General features: G+C 34.9%; 1 non-coding gene across 1 annotated transcript; it reads right to left on the bottom strand.

Moving 5' to 3' along the window:
• Positions 1-13,805: 13,805 nt before the first annotated feature.
• TRNAN-GUU (transfer RNA asparagine (anticodon GUU)) lies at positions 13,806-13,878 on the bottom strand. The gene has a single exon. It is a non-coding gene; the product is annotated as a tRNA-Asn (tRNA).
• Positions 13,879-20,204: the final 6,326 nt, after the last annotated feature.

Genomic DNA, 20,204 nt, shown 5'->3' with positions numbered 1-20,204 from the left:
ACCATGTACAGTACATTATTATTATTATTATTATTATTATTATTATTATTATTATTATTATTATTATTATTTGTTTCTCAGATAGAGACTATGTCCGGAATGAGAATGTGAACTAAAATAAGTGTCATCTTGTACGAATAACCAACAAGGTCAGATTTGGCTAGCTCTTTTGCTTTTTTTCTTGTAACATCTCTTCTTGAATTTCACCTTGACGGTTTTTTTACGGTCAACTCTGATATTCATTCTCATATGACACCCACGCCCATTACTTCTCTTGACTTTTGACAACCTGAATTCGGCGTCTCAAAAAGAGAGATTTATTTCACACGATTACAAAACGCATAAAAGAGTTAAAGTAAATTAATTGTCTTGTTTAGTACAGGAAATGAAGTGAAGGTTTAACATATTATTACAATTCTGCTAAATCTAAATTGCACTTAGCATTTACACTTCTACTTACATTCTCTCTGTTTCTTATCTTAAGGTACCCATGTTGTCGCCAACTCTAGAAATTCCTTGTGTTACTTGTTCCGTGAAAAGTTTGCTGTATTATCCCAGGATTTGGTCTGCTGGGAAGATACAGTGGTATGTAATACTTTATGCACACTATATTAGTATATATCGTGTATAAATGGTTAAATATTATCAAATCACTTTAGTAACGAGCGCATTTATCTAGGCTTCTACCGTATATAGTCCATACTACAGAACGTCCATATGATAAAACGTCCAATAAGGTCAAAATGTCCATACGGTGAAAATGTCCATGTACTAAATGTCCATACGACAGATAGCCCATATGATAAAATATCCGTTAGGTCAAAATGTCCATAGTGTCAAACGTCCATAATGTCCAAGTTCAAAGGAAAATTCTGCTTGAATAGAACACAATACATTTTATTCCATAACTCGTACAAATAAGTTATTAATCATCGGGAACCGGAGCCCCACTTTTAGGATGGTAACTAATACTTTTAAGATTTAAGAAAATTTCTCCTTTTTCTTGGTACCTGTTGTTGTTTCTCACAATCTGGAGAATTTGTCTTTGATTCGTCAAATACGTTTCATTCCCGGCTCTTTACTGACTCTTGCTTGCAATATTTGTGTCCAAATTCCATTCTCTTCGCGTTCTAGGCGTTGTATAAATCGCCAAGTGGTTGGATGTACAGCCATCACGCGTTGAAGAAGATTGTGCCAGTCTTCTACCGCGTTGTTTGTGTGCTGTATGCCTTTCAGGCTTGGGAGGTTCATGTTCCTGTATCGCCAATATATTTTTGTCCTATCTCTATTAAAGTCATGACGTTGGTACAGGTATCCACGAAAAGAAAGAAGTGGCTTACCCTTCTGTGATGGCACTAACTGAGGATTTCGTTCCGTCTTTAAAAAATTCAGTTCTGATTAGTTCTGCATTTGAAAATTTTTACATAGGTTATTATAACTACCATGAACAATGGATATAGTGTACATTATAGAGCTATGGACATTATGACTCTGGACATCAGAGTGAAGTGGACATTTACTATGGACATTTTGACTCTGGACATCAGAGTGAAGTGGACATTATAGAACTATGGGCATTTTGATTCTGGACGATTTAAAGTGGACATTTTCAACGTGGACATTATTCCATGGACATTTTGACGTATGGACATTATAATCCTGGACTTTATGTCTGGCAACCTTTATCTAGAGAAGGTCAAAATTACGAGTTGTATTTGTTACGGTTTCTTCACGAATAAAATTAATCAATAGACTGATAAAAACACATGAAATAAGATAAGATTTCAAACAAAATAAGTGACATTTTAACCTCAAAAAATTGATTCTTGCAGCTATAATTTTATTGCTGTTAACATGCTTACCAAATTTAAATTAAAGTGTGACACAGGAGTTTGTAATGAATTACCCAATATAATATATACTTCCAATTCATTTCAGTGTTTTGAGGCTTAGCCTGTTGATTTTGTTTATTTCCTCGTTTATTGCCTAGCCAAATCTTTCAGATGCCATATTGTTGTTTGAATCTGGCGCTTATTGTTACTACATACAGTACATGTTTGTTATACCTGATTGATAGGAAACATGAAAATAATTTGAGATGTAATGTAGTATAATCGATGTAGAGGATCATGATTGTTTGGTATGTTACTTTGTTTTTACATAATGATTCGTCTATATAAAATGACTAACATGTAAATGGAATAGTCAAAGACTGTAAGGTCTTTCCCAATAATTTATTCTCAATCACAAACATGCTGGATTCACTGTTATTTACTTCCGAGTCTGTACGGTGGATGCTACAGTCGTTTGGGATACATTATGTTTGCAATTTATTATTGAGTGGAAGTGTCCTTATTAATTGTTCTTCATACTTAACATTCTCAAAATTAAGAGTAAAAAGTTATGATTTCGTACAGAGTAATTCTGAAACGATAAGACATGGCTTATAGATAGTACATAAATACGAATATAAAAAGTAAAATTTGCGTATCCAAATTCCCTACATGTTTTCTTCTTTTTAAGATATAACGTATTAAATATTTTATTACGTAAGATTAAGTTATATACTGTTTATCTGAGTTGAAGTACTTAATCTGTAAAAAAAAAAATGCATTTTTGAGTAAACTGAGCAGTCTGCGAAATAAATCATACCTTTATTATGTGGGGGAAACTGTTGTACCTTTAGCATAGTGTACCTTCGAACATTTTTTGTTTTTTAATTTTTGCTGCTACCTAGAGGACTCAAACTGAAGTAGACTGTAGAGAAAACCGCTAAGTAGCTCTGATCGTAGTTTCAGTTTGATTTATTGCAAAGTGTGAGTTCTGTGGACAGAAGTTCTTCTTTTAGTACCAAAAGTAAACATTTCGTTCATTGATGTATGTTTGCTAACACAAAAACCAGATTGTATTTGTTACTATCTATCAAGTACAGTTTGTCCCCTATCATCTGATGAGTAATAACATACTTTAATTTCCATGACTTATTCGAATCTCTAGTTTTGGGAGCCATATTTGTTTAAAAATGCACCCTCTTGTACCTTTGAACACAAAACATCTTGTACCATGGAACATGTTCCAAAGTACATGATACTATAGGTTTTTGTCTTTCTTTTATTTTAAGATCATGCCACGAAGTTAGTATGGAGTTAAAAGGCCCCCAACTGATCCAGATGCCTTGAAGAAAGCTGTTGAAGCAGTTATTGCTCCTCCAGGAAATAAAATCTCAATCAGAGAAGCCTGCTCTGGTTTATGATGGCAAATACATTTTAAATATGATTGTCGGTTTTTACAGCTATATTCCCACCTATATTCCATGTGTTCCAACTTACAAGAGGGTATGTTCCAAGGTACACGAACCTGTTGTACCTTTGGACACATTACATATCCCTTCATTTTATTTTTTCCATTCTTAATAGATCTGTGAAACAGGAAAATACATACAGGAAGTTGTAAAGGAATCTTCAATAATTATTTCAAGCATTTTTTCATTTAAAAATTTCATTTTAATACGAGACTCTATATTTCCTTTTTTTTTTCAAATTGAATAACGTTTATCCACGAGCCGGCGCTAGACAAAATTTGTCACTTTGACTCTTAATATAGTTGAATGCCAAATAGGTATTCAGTTTAACAGATAAAAGCACGAACCTATTTGTAAATTAAGAAGTAAATAAAGAGCTTTGTATTTATGTAATTTATTTTATTTCATAAAATTTTACACATTGTTACATAATAAAAACCTGCTACAATTTTCGTTCATTACTCATCTCCAACCGCTTGCCTTGCCCGAAGTACAAGAGTTGGACCTATAGGCCTATTTATTGCAAGTGAAATACATAAATAAAAACGAGCGTTTCAAACAGATTTTAGCTAGCTTTTATAGAATAAAAGATTTTTTCTAACTCTCTATGAGAGCGGGAGGGGAACATCCCATGCACTGCGACCTGAGGCCTATTGTGCGCCCCCTGGGATGACTTGCATGCTCACCGACCCCACCTATGCCGCACCGACCTAACTGCTAACACACTAACGACCAGTCTCCACCATCCTTCTAACCCGTGTACCATTTTATGCCAACAGTCCCTCCGCGTTTCTCCCTCAACGGTCTGAGTTTTAAGCCCCGTCTCCTCAACGGTCTGAGGTGTAAGCCCCCCTCTCCCTTCGAGAAGGGAGTGGGTTCCGCTGCTGGCCACCAACGACCACTTCTTGACATATCCATGGAGGCCGGCAGAGAGAGTCAGTACGATTTATTACTAGGGCTTTGACACATTGAAGAAGACTGTTACGTAGTCCGTTGTGAAGACATCTACAGATATAATATCATTTCTCTGCGAAGCAAGCGTGCTGAGTAAAAGCGTGAATATACTTTAATTTTTTATCAAATTCGAAACATAATATGCAAATACATTACTTAATGTTATTCAACAGTAATATGGAAACGGAGGTTCCCCTCATCATCTTTAAACAGCTGTTTACACAGTAATGCAATGTCGCCTCATGGACTCCCTCACTCTTTAAAGGCGCCTGACATGTTTCGTATGTGATAGCATACTGCCACTCCCTTAGCCATATCTTTGAATCGATCAGCAGTTCATTCATACACCATATTAGCCAGTTTTGTCACAGAGACTGTTGAAAGTAAGTCCATAATTAAACATCAATTCACTTGGAAGGCACAGAATCATCCAACTGTGATAGTTCATTGCTCTTCTGTCCATTAACGTCTCCGTTAAGACTGATTGTATGATTGTGAATTACGTATTTGGTGAACTGCATAATAATTGTTTTGTACCTTCATTATTGATGCAGTCCGGGTTTGAGGATATTTACTGACTTTTTGTGAGCTATATTTGTAATATCTAAGAGCTTGGAGTGACCTGGTTGAGGTTTTTTCCGGGATTTTCCCTCAACCCAATATGAACAAATGCTGGGTAACTTTCGATGCTGGACCCCGGACTCATTTCACCGGCATTATCACCTTAATCTCATTCAGACGCTAAATAACCTAAGATATTGATAAAGCGTCGTAAACTAACCTACTAAAAATAATCCCTGTATGTAAATAACTCGACATTGATGCCCGGATATATATGTAAAATTAATAAACTCTGGAATATTAATGCAAATATGAATAGAAAATCACTAAATATGCGCTATAAATATACAATTTTAAATAATTTAATTTCAGGATAGAAATTATGCCAGTGATTTACTTTATTTTCAGAGCTTGCGTTTGCAGTCAAAGTTGTTTCACGGTATTTCTAGGTCAAATTTCGTTTGTTGTTGCACGTTTCATTAGGGAAAATATTCTTTCTACGTCACGTTATATGTACTGAAGTATTGAGCTAAGTCAACGAGAGGGGTGCCAAAATATTAAGTTCTAATTATATTATGATTCTTCTTCTTGCAGTAGCTTCTATTGCGATGTTTTATTGATAAATGATAAATCTGAGTTCTAGAAAAAGACAAACTTCAATAAAAGTATGTATTTTCTTGAAGATATAGCTATAAAAATTTGAATGAAAAAAAGAAATAGCTTTATTTCGAAATTAAATTTGGCCGATGTGAAACATTGCATTAACGCATATTTGAGAAAATAAATGTAAGTTCCACATATTTTCCAAAAGGTTCTTATAAATTCGAATTTCACTTCGTATTCAATTTTATAAACAAGTTTAATTTTCATAGGTATATAATAAAATTGTTTCGATGTGTTTATGAAATAAGAATTTCCCGAAGCAATGTAAAAACGTTGGATAATTGCATGCGTGACGAGGAGGATATCGAACCTGACCTTGAAAGAAGTATACAATGTGTTAAATTTCTCATCATCTTCGAACAAGAGCAATAGCGGTGAAGCATGGAATGGAGCTTTTTTTTTTTTCTTATGAAAGGAATACTTGGTTTTTATTTGTTTACAGTACATATTTCGTTAATTTATTTTCTTTTTTAGTTGCATCATTTGTAATGTTCACGATTTTGATAACCTGTCATTGTTATCATCTTCCACTGTGACTTAATAGTATATTCGACGCAAGATCCAGCGAATTTGGGTACGATTATCGGCAGAAAATTGTAAATTTGTTTTCATTTCACCAGAAGTGTAGGTCTATGTATTTCCCTTGTATTGTTTTTCTGTGTTCTATTAAGCAGTGACATTGCACTGTGCTAATCATATGGTCAAAGAACTTAGTACTTTGTCTCTGTCCAATGCTGATTAGTAATCCTCACTTGAGGTAGGATGAAACTTGTCGATTGTTCAGTTTTTAATTAGATATTATTATTATTATTGTTGTTGTTGTTGTTGTTGTTGTTATTATTATTATTATTATTATTATTATTATTATTTATTTTTTTTTATTTTTTTTTTCGAAGTAAATTCCATGTGACACATTTAAATTTCATAATTATATATAAGAGTTTAGTTTGAATTCTGCTTACGCAACTTGTATTGCAAAAGTGTCAGGTTTTGGTTGGACAAACACAAAACCTTTTGACGTGACTACGTCTTTATTTGAGGTACAAGCAGAGAAAATTTGTTACTTAATGTTTAACAGGAAGGAGTGACGTGTCATTAAAATGCAATGTAATATAAAATGAATAATGAAAAATAGGAATTTATTAGGTAAGCTGAACAGGCCTGTATTGCTAAATAAATCGTATTTTCATTATCGATAATAATGGGCAGACAACTGTATGGCTAACCTGAACAACGATACAGTTAATAAATTATTCAATACTATTAACACGAGGCGCTCGTTCAGCTCTCCGCCACTATTTTACGTTAAATAAGTTTATCTCAGAACCTGCGGTAGATATAAAATTTAAGTCATGCTGACTTTTGATATCGTTGAATGCCAATTACTCAGTTCCTATAACAGATAAACATAAAAATTTATAGCCTATGTAAATAATTAAAAAATAAATAAAGTCTATAATATGTACAATTTATTTCACTTAATTAATATTTTACGCATTGTTACATAATTAATTAAAACATGCTACAATTTTCATTCACTTCCCATCTTGAACCCCATACCATGCCCGAAGTACATTTTTATTTCAAGTGAAATACATAAGTAAAAACGATCGTTTCATACCTGTATTCAGATTTACGATAGATGGTATTGAGAGGATGAGGATAGAAGTGTGTCATTTATTGTGGAGCGTAGCACTCTTCATCATTACAATCTCTATAGAAGAAATGACAGCACTTAGACGCTAAATGAATCCTAAAATGAGAATATTGTGACTTTTCAAATGAAGGCATCTGAGAGAATGTGATTGTGAGTAATGTTACAAGAATTCACTGTAACTAATTACTAAGTTATATAATATAGCGAGAAAGTATGTGTAATTTAATGACTTTTTTAATCCATTTTCATGTGTTTTGTCCGCTTCTTTCACGAGACTACACAAGGCACTGAAAAGTGCTTAACATCTAGAGTATTCGCGTTTCAGCATTCTTGCCCAGTAGAAAGAAAAATTGACCCTCTGATCTTGCTTCGAGGGCATTACTTAGTTCTTTAACCTCGAAAATATTTGATTGTCGTCATGCTTTATAAAGGTCATTAATCTCGGTCATTACAATGAATCTCGAGCTTTTACACAGCAGACAGGTGGAGTAGCTACAGGGAGCGTAAAAAGTATGAACTGAACCAAAACCTAATACAATAAGATGTAACAGTGGCTGATAGAGTAGTAGTTACTGTACGTATATATCACGATTATACCGTTATCTTTGATCAACGTTGGAAGAATCACAATAATCTTATTGGCTATTTGCCTCTAACGGGAATTGGTGTATTCTCAGATCTATCTGTATTCTCTTCTCTCTTTACTTAGTTGAATGATGAATAGGATTTATTTTTACTGCTGCCTGGAAGAATTATAGCTGACTGCGGTGTCTTCGACGTCTAAGTAAAATGTAACGTTGCATGGAAGCAACGGTTGTTGGTTCTAATTCCTCGCAGAGTAAGACATGCATCTGAATATTTTTCTGTTGTCAATATACTGTCCTGTGTGTCTCAAATGTAGGTCTGCCAGCGTGTTGAATCCTCATAGCAGTCCCACCGTCCTGGGTGGTCTAGTCTATACCATGCTAATCGTTTGATCTGGGGTTCGTTGGTTCCAGTCCGGCCGAGACCAATGAAATTTAAAGAGCAATAAAATTCTTAACATGGCTTCCTCTTGAAGGGAAGTAAAGCTGGAAGAACCCTGTAGAGCACTCCATAAAATTTGTCGGATATTTATTGCCACGTTCTATTTGGACGCTGAACAAACTCTGTAGTTGAAACCGCCGTTAAATACGATCACTACTCTCTAGGTATCATTAGGTTGAAGAAAACGTGAAATGAAACACCGCTGGAGGACGAGTAATTATAGCTAATTATCATGACAAAATGTATACTTTCCAGATACATACATGAAGATAGCTCTTTGAGATGTTATGGACATATTTGAACAAATTTTTCAATTGTAAGGTATAACTAATTAGATTTTGGTGGATATTAATCAAGTATAAAGATTCTGTGCCAACGTGTATAATATGTTTATGTTTATTCTACTTTATTTTAAAATGAAAACCAAACACTTTACAATTTAAAATAAAAATTAAAACTTGTCAATTGTGTGAATATTTAAAACAACAGGAAAATTATTATTATTATTATTATTATTATTATTATTATTATTATTATTATTATTATTATTATTTGAGCAACAGTAACAAATATAAATGACACTCCAGAATAAATTAAACGCAGAATAAATATGGGAAATGCCTGTTATCATTCGTTTGAGAAGCCTTTGTCATCCAATCTGCTCACAAAAACCTGAAAGTTAGAATTTATGAAACAGTTATATTATCGGTTGTTGGGTACGGAAAACTTAAAAATAAATATATGACTTAATAATGAAGCTCTAGAACAGATTAATAATTTTAATTACTTGGGTTGCAACATTTCATACCAACATTCAAAGGAGTGGAAATTAAATTAAAGAAATTCTTACACCTAATTTGTACAATTAAACATACCATATTAAAGAAAGTGAGAAAATATATTCTTCTGAAACTCTGTAGAATATTGGCCGTACCTACATTTCTGTACGGAGCCGAAAACTAGATGTAACAATTCAGAAAAAACGGTGAATTTACGCAGTAGAAATGAAGCTATTGATACCTCTATATTCCTATAGACCTACATGACCATCTGAGAAGTGAAAATATTCGAATGGAATTAGGAATTTTATTTATAACATTAGATAGTATGTGAGTTGATTTTCGAAACCGCAGGGAATTTAAGTCAAAATACACTGTAATAAAATAAATAGTCTTCTTCCTGATTGCTAGTCATTCTAGTCTATTATTATACCAATAGGGACCTAAAATATCAAGAGTTGCGATATTTCACATTACCAGACTATCGGAGTCCAGATCGTTTTAACATGAGTCGTTATGCTCAAGGGTCAAATGAAAAAAATGTTGAGTTTCAAAATTTGACGTCACTTGCTTAGCAGTGACGTCGAGCTAAGTCATACTATTGCATAGCAACGGAAATTGCATTATATCTATTTCACTCTCAATCATATTCACAATCTTTATCAATAAGAACATTGGATGATGCAGATCTTAACCAAGAACGCTGTTCTCCCTATTTCCTCAGAGAAGCACACACGTGACACATATTTAAATTACATTTAATTAATTTTATTTCACACTCAACCATATTCACAATCTTCATAAATAAGATTCACTTCCTTAAAAATTTAAATATCACATTAACATCCACCCAAGAACATTAAAGTTTCAAGCATTACAGGAATTCTATAAATTCTCTGTCACTTTCCAATTCAACTATGCCTGGAAGTAAAGAAACCAACTGACAGCTAAAATTATTAAGGATTGATTTAAAGAAATACTACTGAACAGCAATGGGACAACAGTTGCTTACCAATACGAACACCAATCTCCCTGAAGACGCTTGGTCCAAAATTGGTTTTGATATCTGTTAAATTTATAATAGTTATCCGACCGGTTGTGTTGCTGGATACGCAAGAAGTGCCTACTAAGACGCCTACCCTGATATTCTGCAGGCTTGTCAGTGTATTTGACTATCTTCCACCTGGGCGTGGTATTTTTTAGCGTCCATTACCAATCCTCTTTCTATCGCGTTATACATAACACGGTTGTTCACGCTTCTGGTTACGAAATCGCTTTAAATTTCATACCTGCCTTTGTATGTTTTTAGAGACATATGCTATTATATTCTGGGCATTACTTTCGTTTTATAACAACAAAGAAAGAATTTTGACTGTTCCAAATTCTGTTTCAAGATGTTACAGAAACATTGATTTGCCGTTAACAGCATTCATAATTAGATAAGTTCTTTTTGGCTTTCTCAGTATAGAGCTACAGATACCAGGACGACTAAATCAAATTATATTTTTATTAACTGACTGGTATGTTTTATGATTAGCGTTAAGAAATCTTTGGAGTAAATCATATAAGTATTCCAACTATAATTGAAAGATTCTCAACAAGTAGTTTTGTTATTTAAATTTCGAGAAGGTAGCTAAGTTATTCCATCTGGAAAGTATGCTTCTTAAAAATACAATTCACTCATTTACATAAATCCTTCATATCAAAGTTCCACGAAAATGTGATGATGTTTTTTTTTTTTTTTTTTTTTTTTATAAAGTACTGGCGGATACTTTACTTTGTCATTCACCCATGTAAAGCCAGTTGTGTTGACCAATTTATCGACAGTCATTGTCCAGGGTGCACCATAGCTACACCCGCGATGAGATGAGATGAGATGAGATGAGATGAGATGAGATGAGATGAGATGAGATGAGATGAGATGAGATGAGATGAGATGAATGATGGTGGAAATTTCTTGGGATGCCACAGGGGAACCAAAGCTCGCGGAGAGAAGCTCTGTGTTACTTACACCACGGACTTGCCCAACACAAGTTATAAATCGGGGGTGAGGGGCACGTTGGGGATCGAACCCAAGTCCATAGAATTATAAGTCCAACGCTCTAGCCACTATTCCACAGTGGCTGCTTGACTCTGAATTTTTACTTCTACCATTGCCTCACTTTGAAAACTGATCGGTTCAGAATTGTAATCAGCTACAAAATTATACAATTAGGCCTACATGACGCGATCGTTTGAGTGCGTGCGTGCGAATGCGTGTGAATGTGTGATTAATAAAATTTATAATGTATTCAGAGAAATAATAAACGAGTCTGTTTCTGAACAAGGGATCGATATAGAAACCTTCGTATCATCCTTAATAAGGGACTAAAATCCCCTACATATGGAGTCGAAGAACCATCAGATACACATCAATTCCTAACTATGCTAACTACACTGTTTACTTATTCAGAATCTGACGAAAACTCACAGAAATGTGTATATATTTTTAAAAATTATGTTTTAATTAACGACGCTCAAAACTGCCGAGGTTAATTGTATCAACGTCGCCGGTGTGCCAGAATTTTGTCCCGCAGGAGCTCTTTTACATGTCAGTAAGTCTACTGATATGAGCCTGTCGCAGTTAAGCACACTTAAATGCCATCGACCTTGGCCGGGATCGAAACCGCAACCTCGGGCACAGAAGGCCAGCACTATACCGACTGCGCCACCCTAGCCGACAGTGTGTATATTCAATAGTTTGTAACGCAAATAAATAAATTGTCGAACTGCTATTTAACTTGTAATATCTATTAGGAAATAGCTATTCGAATTTATCTAACTTACTAGTAATACTTGTTTATTATTTTGTGGAACAGAAAGATACAATTCCATTCTTTACAAGAGCTTTTTTTATAACGTAACTTATTACTATATATCTGTAGATATGCGCCAGAAGAGAGGAATATGTGGAATCGCTACAGATGGATTTTCAGGTTACAAAATAGCACAGATACAGTTCAGTTCCCTAACAATCATTATATATTACAGTAACAATACAATAACAATATGCCAACAGATCTGGAAAACTGAGCGTGCTCCGACTAGCACAGTAATCACCTCTCATGCTAGCCAGTATTCTCTGATGGACGTCTGCGGAATAGCGCGAGTATCGCAGCGAATATTGTCAAGACGTTTTCGATTTTTTACGTATTTTTATACCTTTGCATTTATTTATCGAGTTCTACGCTATATTTGAATGTTATAATTTTAAATTTTATCTGTAAATAATATTTCTTACCTTTCTTTTAGTAATAATTTGATTTTCTTCTTGTTTGGCTTCTCTAACTCTCATGGTTTAAGATCTTAAGAGATTCACATGGAATAATAGTAATATGACATCCACGAAATTCAAACGTCAACTTTTAACTATAGTTTATTTTATGACATGAAATGAGGAAAAAAGTAAGGTAAACTGGAGAATGATAGTGGAGAGGAGAGGAAACGGGAGAACTCCGGTAGATTCTTCATTGCATCTGTGGACTGGAAAACCATCCGTCGTGTTTCATTCATTTAATTTCCTTCTTATCAGAGCTGTAAGTGCAATAGCTCGATTGGCTGTAAGCATACAACTTCCATTGCCTCCCTCGTAAACAAATAAAGAAAATGTCAGGAAAAGCAACCAATCCTGAATTGTCAATAAACTAAATGATATGTTCAGTCAAACACACACACAACGTGGCGTTCCAGAAAATAAAAAGGAACATACTCGTATTTGTGTCTAAAATTGTATAAATAATGATAAGAAAACTAAGGACGTGTCCCAAAGTTCACACTATGACTAGCTACTAGATGACTAGTACACTACATATTAGGGAGCTCTGCATATGTATGCTTGATTCACGGTCTTCTTCAAAGACTATATTTATAAAAAAAATGACGTTACGGTGCAGCACTGAATTCAGAAGGCAGTGTCCTAAATACAGTTTCATTACGAGTTATGTGGAAAAGATAAGGGCCTGCTATTTTACAATAATATTATTTTCAAAAATGTAAAGAAGGGGATACATTTCAGAACACTACCTTCCTTCACCTCTTCTCCCAAAATTCGAACCTTGTGCCCTCCAAATAAATTATTAGCACTGAAATGTGTCTTTCATATAAAAGTTTGGTTAATGCGCATTTGACGAATACGGACAAATATGCTCTTTTTAGTATTTTAAGGTAATTGTTGGCAGTGAGGTAACCTATACTGAAGTTTTCCCAAAGAAAGTACCAGTACTTAAAATGTCAATGTTAAAGTTAACATATTATTCTACGTTATATTTACATTTATTTCATTTTCAAACCATCTTCAGATTTCATAACTCCAATTACCGATGAGGCATCCATGTTTGTTTACTGTAAACGTTATCAATTAAGCAAGCATTTTCGTTTACTAGCTACTACGGATTTGATTGATATGCACTACGTAGCTTTGTATAGTGACTTCTGACGCCACATCCGGCTATTTGGTGTAAATGTAGCTTTGAGACACGGCCTAAGTATAATAATTTCATCTTAACGCTCATTATCTCTGAAATTTCATTAACTTGTTTAGCCTAATAGTTTCACAAGATTATTGGTTCTATAATACAAAATTAAGGAATTACCGTCTGAAAAATGTCATGAAAATGTTAAACAGTACACTAGTTACTCCCCTAGACCGCACAGGTAGAAGACTAAGGGATTCATATTTGACTCTCTTAATGGTCAACTAAAGGTCTTCCATTAGATTTTCCTAGATAGGCAACTTCGAGTTAATTACTTATTTGATGACTTCAATGCTCAGAAGCACTGTTGTGTAACAAGAGGTACGGTCTGAATAATTTCGAGGGAAAAATTGTTCCGGGGCCGGGTATCGAACCCGGGACCTTTGGTTTAACGTACCAACGCTCTACCAACTGAGCTACCCGGGAACTCTACCAGACACCGATCCAATTTTTCCCTCTATATCCACAGACCTCAAAGTGGGCTGACAACCGTCAAGCAACCAACGTTGAGTGCACACTAACTCTGTGTGACTTAAATGTGGTTTTCTGTTAACGAACAGTGACGTGTATTATGCAAATCAAGCTTTCAGGTCACACAGAATTAGTGTGCATTCAACGTTGGTTGCTTGACGGTTGTCGGCCCACTTTGAGGTCTGTGGATATAGAGGGAAAAATTGGATCGGTGTCTGGTAGAGTTCCCCGGTAGCTCAGTAGGTAGAGCGTTGGTACGTTAAACCAAAGGTCCCGGGTTCGATACCCGGCCCCGGAACAATTTTTCCCTCGAAATTGTTCAAATCAACTTTACAGGGAGTTATACCTGAAAGCTTGATTTGCAGGTACGGTCTGTATTCTATGATTCTGTTTATTTATACATTCAGTCTGAAATAAAATTAATTTTATATACATTATTAATTAGAATTATCCTTAACAAATTTTCATAAAAATAGTAATTGAATAAATTTCTAACTATGCTAACTACACTCCAATTTTATTTTGGACTCCAGATTACATTAAAAGATTTACGGAACACCCTATTACTTGACACAAATACTTGAGGATACCAAACCCTTGCTACATATTTCTTCGCAGTAATCATTAGTTGATTTATTAGAAGTGACTAATACCAGCTTCGATTCTAGACTCTAGCAAAGAGCGCTGTCTTGAATGATAGGTGGAAGACTCGTGCATACCTGGAGCTCCTCTCAAGATGAAACTGCCGGAGCATGATCTGTACTACTTGCTGTACATTCATCTCGCAGAGGGATTAACAGAGCATGTACACACTGCCTCATAAGTCTCTATACCTCTACGTTGTAATATATGGCATATGAGTTAAATCATAGCGTAGCAAATGTTTCAATTTGTTTAGTTAATCGCAAGGTAACGGACATTTTTATTATGTATGGAAATTATAGCAGTAAGTTCGAATTCCATCTACGGTAATGGTGTTGTCAGTTTTTAGTTTAATGTTGTTCGTTCCTATAAAGACAACCATCATGTATGTATATTCCACTTAAGGAGATATTCACCGAGATCGATATAAAATCAGAAGCGTTTTGGAGTAAACAATGAAAGTTGTTTGCGTTGTGTGTGAGAGTGTGAGCGTGTTTCTTGCAGGCAAATTTTGTTTTAAAATTATGTAAAAATTACTAATAATAGTGTGGAATCGTAAAAACGCCCGAAAAAATACATAAATTGATGAAAATTTATTTCCCCATAAATGAGATCCCATCTTTATTGAAGATTGTTTTTAACTTTCCAGAATTACTAAAACACTTGTTTATCAAGGTTAATTTAGTTTGTAATTGCTAATACATTTTAAGAAATTAGTAATACCAAAGTGTTAGAATATTTTTCTATTCCACAAATAATACCTTTAAGATGAACCTTGCTTCAAATACCTGAAAGAAAAATACAGCATACCTGAAAATCGCTGGACGGAGACTGGACTATTTTTGGAGCACGTGGAACTATTTAAAAATGTTGTGTATTCCATAGAATTCTTATCGATACATCAAATCTCCAGGATAGATCTACACAAATGTTAAATTCCTCTTTGTTAATTCTGCAGTCATTGGGAAAAGTGACATAAGTCACTTTCCACTAGCCTTTTTTGATAATTTATTGACAACTTACACTGGTGTATGCTGGTGTATGTCGATTTGATTTTTTTTTCTGTATGAATTATTGTAATGGGAGGAATACCTATGTATTTTTTTCCAAGCGAACAGATGTTCCGTAAGTTGTCAATAAATTATCAAAAAAGGTTTGTGGAAACTGACTTGGTCACTTTTTCTGAGCACTGCAGAATTGTAAATCACCATTTGTACAGTTTCATAAATAAACAGATAAATAATTCGGTTATAGGGATGGCTGCTAAAATAACAAAGGAAAAGATAAAAACTTAACTGTGTGTGTGTATATGTGTTTGTGTGTGTGGTGTGTGTATATATATATATATATATATATATATATATATATATATATATATATATATATATATTCAGTAGAAATAAATCAATTACGTGGTTGTAACCAAACGGTGTCCCTTGTTTAGAACAGCTATATTATTTTGTGTACTTTAATTTTATTACGTTAAAGAGTATAACAACTTACGGGACAGGTTGTATATCGTTCGTACTTCGTCGCACATGTTATTCTCTTACGAGTATAAAATCTGATTTATGTTACCGTTTCCTCAAGAGTGTATGGTTATATTTTATAAAAATATATATTTTTTGCCTTGCGTACAGATCTAAATGGGTGGTGGTGGTGGTGGTGCATTGGCCTTCTACGGTAAAGACTCGAGTTCAAATCATGGCGGGTCAAAACTATAAAGATTATATTAGGCAGGCCTCACCGGAATAGCGTTAACAGTGTTAAAATTGGGTAACTTAATTGAGTTAAATTTAAACTTATAATACTGAACTTCAAATATAGACATTAACAGAATACAAGCGTAGGAAAAATCATGTTATTAGGAATGATTAAAAGGTGTTTAAATATAAATGGAATAAAATCTGAAAAATAATTATAAATATAAAATTAAATAAGAAATAAAATTCAGACTTTGTATTATAAATACTTACCCGAACTAAGAATTGCAGGAAGATCATGAAAATTAGCTTTATTTTATTAAGATTGATACTTTAATTTTAATTTCAATATTTAAAATAAGCCACGTGCGACACAGTTCAAAGTTCATTAATTTACACTCTGATTAGTACTAACATTCCTGCTAAAGACGTGTCTCAAGATGCTAAAATCGTTTCCACTGAGCTAATTCTGTAGAGGTTGCTTTGCCATCTCATATCTACGGGGAAACAAGATGTTTAAAGCACAGCAGGAATACGTATTTTAGGTCGGTTATTTAACGACGCTCTAGAAACTACGTTATTTAGCGTCGATGGAACAGCGGAATCGTATTTGGCGATATGAGGCCGAGGATTCTCCGCTTAATTACTTTGATAGGCCTATTCGTCTAACAGTTGGTGACAAATTCAATAAGGGAATCGAAACGTCGTCCAAAGGCAGCTTCGTATCACCAGATAAACGCGCTAGTCTTAGCTTCTCCGGTGACTGGAAATGAAGTTTACATTTTCCAATGGAGGACATTTGACTTTAGATCCATTGACACATTGTCCCAGCCGAGGAGGAACACTCCGCACACAAAACTGTTTGCCGCAGAGAGTTGTCCTCGTGCACCATGAGGAGTGGTATCCAGAGCACTAGTATGACGATTATGATGATTAATGGAATGCCGGATGGGAACTGAGAGTACCCCGCGAAAAATGACCATCTAACATCATCTATCTCCACAAATTCCACGTTTCAACACCTGTGGAGTAACGGTTAGCGCGTCTGGCCGCGAAACCATGGCCCAGGTTCAATTCCCAGTCGTGGCAAGTTACCTGGTTGAGGTTTTCCAGGGTTTTCCCTCAACCCAATATGAGCAAATGCTGGGAAATTTTCGGTGCTGGACCCCGGCATTATCATCACCTTCATCTCATTCAGACGCTAAATAACCTAAGATGTTGATAAAGCGTCGTAAAATAACCTACTAAAACAAAACAAAAAAAAAAGAAACAAATTCCACGTGGATCGAACCGAAGTTACTTCGTGAAAAGCCGACGATCTAGCAGTCTAGCCATTCGGGATAGGAATATGTTTATCCCTTGAAATAAGTAATCAACTTCAGTGATAAAAAGTTGGGTCAGGATCTGTAATCGGACATAGAACTTTAATGCCAGAAGAAATTGCTGTAGTATTCATTCCTCCTGAATGCCTCATTGACTACATGATGTGAATACTTCCTTTGAAACTAGTAGCCAATATCAATCATTAGAAGTTTGTTCAGTAGGCCTGTGTGTAAACGGATACAGAACTTGAAGAGGAGGAATAGAAGAAAGACGGGAAAGAAACAAGATAATGCTCTTTCGAATTCCTGCAGAAGCAAGTGATAGTATATTTATTGCTTTGGATATAAAGTAGCGATATATTCTGATGAAACAAATTCTTTTCTATTCAGTATTGAACAATATATCAATGTCATAAACATAACTTTGCGTGAGATAGTGCGTTTGTATTGAAGATCTTGCAAATATTAACAAAAGCGTTAATGAATCTCCACATGTTAAGATGAACACCTGTTCTCAGAAGCAGAAATGCTTCAAGATATGTTTAACTGACAGTGTTTAAACTGAAGTCAGTACCAGGAATTACAAGCGTTCTTCATAGAATCATTGTACGCAATTCTTTAATGTTGTATTCCGTAAGCAGAATTAAGTTTTCTTATTTGTGGTAAAAACTTCTCGTTTAGTTGCTGTTGTTGCAGCAGATAGGAAATGATTGAAGTTAGTCAGAAAATTCCGATCCGTATGTCGTGTCTCCGTCTCTGTGCAAGATTCTTTACGTGCAAAGCATTCGTAGAGAAGGTCGTTTGGAGGCACAAACCTTTAACGCTTGAGGAAGTTCGGGCGTTCGCATTGCACAGGGCTATACATGCAATATATACGTATACCGTACATATATATATATATATATATATTTTTTTTTTTTTTTGTGCAAAGTCAAGTAACTGCAAGCAGTTCGCATAATACTGTGATGAATGTTATTTTCTTGCTGCTGTTTCTTAATTACACGCAACTTAATGAATGCTATGAGTTGTACAGAAACAGACATAATAATTTAAACTCCAACAACAACCACTTTCAACTTAACCCATTTGCGTAACAAGTACTGAGAAATACTACCTAATTCCAAGTACCCCATCCCATATTCTACAAACATTAGAGATTTTCTTATATGAAAAATTGTATTTAAAATTAAAAAGTACTGTGTGGGAGGCCACCGGCGTAGCTTAGTCGACTAAGGCGCGTGTATGCCGATCCGGAGTTGCGCTCGGACGCGGGTTCGATTCCAGCTTGGGCTGATTACTTGATAGGGGTTTTTCCCAACCTTAAGGCGAATGGCAGGTAATTTATGGTGAATCTTCGGCCTCATCACGCCAAATACCATCTCGCTATCACCAATCCCATCGATTCTAAATAACATAAGCCGACGGAACATTACTATAGTGAGGGTCACATAAGAACAGTTCCTAAACAGGAAATATTGCCGTCTTGTCAATGTTGCCAACTGTTACCAGATACCACACGATCCTACGTACTAAATGGCTTATTTACTTACCTCACTTTATGTTGGAAGATTATTGTAAATAATTCAATAGTTTGTAACATATTTTCGTAGGCAAACTATACGGGAAAGGGATCAACATGTCAAGTATTTTGTCTGGCAAATACGAAATTCGTTGGCTTGACTAAACAATTGGCTCACGAGACCTAACCTAAAAATTTATTTTGTTTGACCGCATGAAATTATTAGTACTGACTCCGAAAACTTACCTGACTATAGTCATGAATTATAACCACGACGCAACACATAAAATAACTATTATGTATTAATATTAACGCTAATATTAATTAATTATTAGTAGACTTCGTTGAATTGCCACACGCACCATGTAATCAGGTTGCCGATGTACGGTAGTATAGAGGAGGTGGGCGACCGCCCGGTCTCGTAGTATAAGCAGTTCATGTTAAGAGTTGTGACCGGTCCAAATAGAGCAGCTACAGCTAATATATACATAAGTAAGCACTTGTTTTTTGCATTACTGTGGTTAGAATAGTCAAATCTTAACATTTGTTCAGTTCAGTCAAGAATTCAATCAAACATACTACAATGAGAGTGTTGCTGTTCCAAATAATTGCCCCTGGAATACCCTTACCCTCGCAGCCAGTCTTGACTCGTTGGGGAACATGGTTGGATGCTGTTAATTATTATGCAGAACATTACGGCAAAATAATGGAGGTAATTGATGCATTGGATAGCACAGACAGTTCCGCTGTTGCAGCTGTAAAATCATTGCCTTCTTAACAGCTATTGGAAGATATTCTGTTCATTGATTCTAATTTTAAAATCGTGTCCAAAAGCATCGCCCTGTTAGAATCGTCTAAACTACAACTCTCAGAAGCCCTTAATATAGTGGATAAAGTATCACAAACCGTTATGCAAAATAACAATTCACTAATTTCAGAAAAAGTGAAATGTAAGTTGAGAAACATTATTGCTAAAAATTCTACCTATTCACAACTTCGTATTTTAAATGATGTACCATCAGGTCATGACAAGATGTCTGAAGTTGGTGTACTAAAAAGTAGTGACTTTCCGTTCTTCAAATATGCACCTATTAC

This window comes from Periplaneta americana, chromosome 9, assembly GCF_040183065.1.
Source record: "Periplaneta americana isolate PAMFEO1 chromosome 9, P.americana_PAMFEO1_priV1, whole genome shotgun sequence".
NCBI lineage: Eukaryota > Metazoa > Arthropoda > Insecta > Blattodea > Blattidae > Periplaneta > Periplaneta americana.
This window is presented reverse-complemented; position numbering and strand designations above follow the sequence as displayed.